Source organism: Nothobranchius furzeri, chromosome 15, assembly GCF_043380555.1.
Source record: "Nothobranchius furzeri strain GRZ-AD chromosome 15, NfurGRZ-RIMD1, whole genome shotgun sequence".
Classification (NCBI taxonomy): domain Eukaryota; kingdom Metazoa; phylum Chordata; class Actinopteri; order Cyprinodontiformes; family Nothobranchiidae; genus Nothobranchius; species Nothobranchius furzeri.
In genome coordinates, this window is record NC_091755.1 from 48,222,995 (window position 1) to 48,228,490 (window position 5,496).

Here is a 5,496-nt window from a genome sequence, read left to right on the forward strand (position 1 = left end):
GATATGATTCATATGTGATGTGCAGCACTGCAGTCTTACCCACAAGAGGTCTAACATTAAGGACTGTGACCACATTCTAATGGAAAAAAAAAAAATATATATATATATATATATATAATTAAGTATATAAAGTAGTCTGAATGCGGACATGTAGCACGTCTGCGCTGTCTCCTAAAACGCCCAGTGAGTGGTGACAGTAGGCTGCTCAGATCCCCAACCCTGTGTCACACGTGCCGGCGAATGGAGCGGAGATGAAGTGAGGATCCAACGCGGGTGAGGAAACCAGGCAGACAGGTAAGAACGTTTGACAAGTCTTTAATAAGAGGCACGCAGGACAATGAAACAATGATCCAACAAACTACAGAGAACTGAAGGGGTTTAAATACAGGAGGGTAGGGAGCTTGGGTGATTGAGAAAACGAGAGGCCGGTGGGAGCAATTAACGAGACACAAGGCTGAACCAAAACAGGGAGACAGGACAGGGTGTGACACCCTGATCCTCAGGGCACACTGTACTCCATGTTTTCCATGTTGCCCTTGTAAACACCAGTGTTTCACTGCTGCCACACACCTGACTTAAATAAATACGCGATTAACAGGTATCTGCAGCACTTGGCGTCCTCCTGAGGGGCCGACGTAAATCATGCGGGTCAGTGTACTGTGAGGACCGGGGTTGGGAAATACTGACTGAGGGGGAGTTTTCCTCTCCACTGTCCCTACATGCTTGCTGTGGATGGGGATTGCAATCTGCTGGGTTCCTTATGTCTCGTTTCTTATCTTGTTGTGGGTTCTCAATAATGACACCATTACTTGAAGAGAAGGTACTTTATCGAACTCAGGCTCACATGCAACAACCAAGCTTCGCCATTACTGTCCCAGACCGCGGGTCATCTCCGTCCCCCTGGCTCCCCCTACCGTCTAGGAGTATTAACAACATAACCCATGATCCTAAGCAAATAATGATTTGCTGTTCAAGCGTCTTCAAGCAACTCAAAGAAGTCCAGACGCTTTTCTTTCAAAGCTCCTTAGACTACAATGACCTGGATGACTGAGAACCTTCACAGACATGTTATCATTACATCTTCCTTTTTTCTTTTTTAAAACAATAAGTTAACATACTGACTTACACAAACATAACCAGCCTCTAATTATGTGTTATTAGTTAAACCAGGCTTTGGTAAAGTAATGTTAACAACATAACTAGCTTTCAACAGTTATGACCCATTCAACCCCAAGAACCAAACACGGTGAAACTTACAGAGATAACGTAACATCATCTTCCAAACCACACGTCAACACATTACAGCTGTTCAGTCAGTCTCATAGGTGGCTTCACTTGTCTGACAGATCTTCTCGGTGTTTGTACATGTGCATGTGCAGATGTTACAGGTGACAGTGTCTCATTTGTGTGTTGTGGTTGATCAGCAGCCTCCAACCTCTGCTCCACTACCACTGGTCCCTTAAGAAGATCTCTGCGATTTCTTCCCAGCACAGCTCCGTCTTCAGTCTGAATGATGAATGATCGAGGTTGATCATTCCGTAGAACTGTCGCTTTCTGCGCCCATGTGCTGGTTTTGTCTTTGAATCTCACCTGATCCCCAGCATGCAGTTCAGGCAAATTCTTTGTTCCTCTATCATAGTAGAACTTCTGCTTCACTTTTTGTTGCTCCTTAAACTTCTTCACGCCGTTTCCCTCACGTGTTTTAAGCAGATTATCCTGAATGGGCAAGTTTGATCTCAGGCGTCGTCCCATACGCAGCTGAGCTGGCGACATACCACACTCAAGTGGCGTTGTGCGGTATACAAGCAGACTTTGGTAGAAGTCAGCACCACTGTCATCTTACTCATCAGCCTCTTCACTATTTGGGCGGACTTTTCCACTAGTCCATTAGACTGCGGGTAATGCGGGCTTGACGTCGTGTGAACAAAGTCCCATTCTTTGGCAAACTGTCCAAACCTCATATTGGAGAATTGTGGTCCATTGTCTGTGAACACTTCACTTGGCACCCCATGTCGTGCAAACACGGCTTTCATAGAGGTGATTACAGCCTCTGCTGTTGTTGTTTGCAGTTTACATACTTCTGGATACAAAGAGTAGTAGTCTGTGACCACAATATAGTCTTTCCTCCAGACACAAAGAGGTCTGCCCCCACCTTCTGATATGGTCGGTCTGGCAATGGGTGTGGCTTTAGTGGCTCAGCAGGATTGCTTGCTTGATATGTCAGACATGTTGAACAGCTCGACACTTCATTTGTCACGTCCTGATTAATCCGTGGCCAGTACATCACCTCACGTGCTCTCCTTTTACATTTTTCCATGTCTAGATGCCCTGCATGTATCTTTTTGAGCATCTCTCTTCGCAGGCTCTTTGGGATAACAATTTTACTTCCCTTGAACACCACATCATCCACTACAGACAATTCTGCTCTGCAGTTCCAATACTCTTGAAGAACAGGTGAGCAGCTTTGCTTACAGCTGGGCCATCCATCTACGATAGTCTTGCACAGTGCTTGTAATGTTCCATCTTTGCTTGTCTCTGTTCTTATGAGCTCCATCTTCCCTCCTGCAAAGGGAAGTGCACCTGTGACCATGCTCACATATGCTCTCACATCATCATCCATCGTGGTGTTTGCTGGCACATTTGGATCAACAGCTCTGGATAATGTGTCAGCTGTGTACATCAGCTTGCCAGGCGTGTACATCACGTCTAGTGTGTAACGTTGCAGCCGGATCATCATTTTTTGGATTCTCAGCGGACAGTCATTTAGTGGTTTTTTGAACAATGCTATCAGCGGCTTGTGATCAGTTTCAACACTGACGGCCTGCCCGGACACAAACTGGTGAAATCTCTCACAGGCGTATGTTATGCTTAGCAGTTCTTTTTCAATCTGTGCATATCTCGTCTCTGCATCTGTCATGGATCGCGATGCATAGGCAACAGGCTGCCACTCATCATACTTCTGCAACAGAACAGCTCCAAGCCCGCTCTGTGATGCATCTGATGAGATCTTAATAGGCCTCATTGGATCATAAAATGTCAGAACTGGTTCCTTCGTAAGCAAATCTTTCAAGTCACGCCATGCTTTCTCGTGTTCATGATTCCACTCCCATTCGAGGCTCTTTTCCGTTAGCTGTCTCAGTGGCGCCATCTTTTCCGAGAGATTGGGTATGAATTTCCCCATGTAATTCACCATGCCATTAAATCTCTGCACATCTTTCTTGCATTTCGGCCTCGGCATGTTTTCAATTGCAGCCGCCTTTTGAGGATCTGGTCTGATGCCTTCACTGCTCAGAATATCTCCAACGAATGTCAGTTCGTTCGCGCCCAGCTGACATATCTCCTTATTCAGCTTCAGATTGGCTCTTCTGGTTGCTTCAAGAACATTTCTCAGTCTCAGGTCATGTTCAGCTTTTGTGCTACCCCACACAGTGATGTCATCCATTGACGTGTCGACTCCTTCCAGGTGTTCATAGATCATGTGTATTGTCTTGTGATACACTTCCGGTGCTGAGGCAAGGCCAAACGGCAGTCGCCTGAATCTGTACCTGCCAAATGGGCTGTTGAACGTGCACAGTTTCGAACTTGCTTCGTCCAGCTTCAGTTGCCAAAATCCTGATGAAGCGTCTAGCTTGCTAAAGTACTTCGCTTTTGCAAACTGTGACATGATCTCTACTCTTGTAGGCAGTTTGAAATGTTCTCTCCTTATTGCTCTATTCAGGTCTCTAGGATCCACGCAAACCCTGAGCTTTCCCGTCTTTTTCTCCACAATAACAAGAGAACTCACCCACTCCGTTGGTTCATCAACATTTTCAATCACTCCCAGGTTTTCCATCCTGTCCAACTCGGCTTTTAGTGGCTTTTGTAGAGCAAATGGTACTTTGCGGCACGGATGAATGACTGGTTTAACCCTTTCATCAACTCTGATTGTGTGTTCTCCAGCAAGGCAACCAAGTCCCTGAAACAGGTCACCACATTCCTTCATCAACTCATTATAGTCCATGTCATCATCAGTTTCCACGACGAGCACTCTTTTCACTAGTTTCAGACTCTCACAGGCATGTAACCCTAGTATGGGCTGCACATTCTTTGGCACCACAGTGAACGTTAGCGTGTGCTCCTCTTCCTTGTGTGTCACTTTAACCATGCATTTTACTTTTACAGGTATTTCTGAGCCTGAATATCCACTCACTTTCACCGACGTAGCATGCATTTTGGGTCTAGGTCTGATTCTCTTGAACTCTGCTTCAGATATGACATTCACTTGAGCTCCAGTATCCAGCTTGACTTTCATGAGTGTGTCATTTACTTTGAGAGTCATTATCCAGTCCTTTCCTCCTGTTTTATTGTCTGTCACTGCAGCTACGTAGAGTTCCTCTGTGTCGTCTTCATCCACAGTATGAACTGAACTTTGTTTTTGGGTTGGAACTTTGCAGCACCTAGCATAATGTTTTTTTTTGTTACAAATATTGCATCTTTTCCCATATGCCGGACATTTTTTTAGGAGGATGTTGCATCCCGCAGCGACCACAAGTCTTTTCCTTTCTGTCCCTGTTCGCTGGCGATTTCAATTGCAGTTTCACTTCAGCAGCAGCACTCTCTTTTTTGACCCTGTGTGTGTTCTTTTTTGCAGCATCCACTCTGCAGCTGTCACTCAGCAGTTCTTTGGCTTGTGCCCTCACTGTTTCAGCTGCTCTGCACAGTGTTAATGCTTTTTCCAGGTCAAGATTTTCCTCTCAGTAGCCTCTCTCTCAACCCGTTGTTTGGGGTCCCACACACACATCTGTCTTTTATCAAAGAGTCTGTCAGTCCTCCAAACTCACATGTTTTACTCCTGTCCTGCAGCTCTGTGACGTGCTGATCTATTGTCTCCCCTGTCTTCTGTACACATATGAAGAATCTGTGCCTCTCAAACGTCACATTTCTCTTAGGTATGCAGTAAGCCTCAAACTTCTCCATTATTTCATCCAGCTTCATTCCGTCACCATCAGGAAACGTGAAGTTATTATAAACTTCCAGCGCCTCATCACCCACTACATGCAAAAACACTGACGCTTGCTTTTCATCACTTGCCTCGTCGAGTCCAATTGCTGACAGGTACAACGTGAAACGTTGCTTAAATCTTCTCCGATTTTCAGCCACAATTCCAGTCAACTGAAGAATCGGTGGTGGGTGTAAGCCTTCCATGCTCACGTCGCTAGGTCTCTTTTTTCCTTCTTCCCCCTCGGCGAGTTAGCTACACCACGTTCACTGCCACGCTGATCCGTCGGTACAGCTATATAGTTGTCCGTCACCTTTCTTCAAGATCAACTTCTGACACCATGTCTCGTTTCTTATCTTGTTGTGGGTTCTCAATAATGACACCATTACTTGAAGAGAAGGTACTTTATCGAACTCAGGCTCACATGCAACAACCAAGCTTCGCCATTACTGTCCAAGACCGCGGGTCATCTCCGTCCCCACTGGCTCCCCCTACCGTCTAGGAGTATTTACAACATA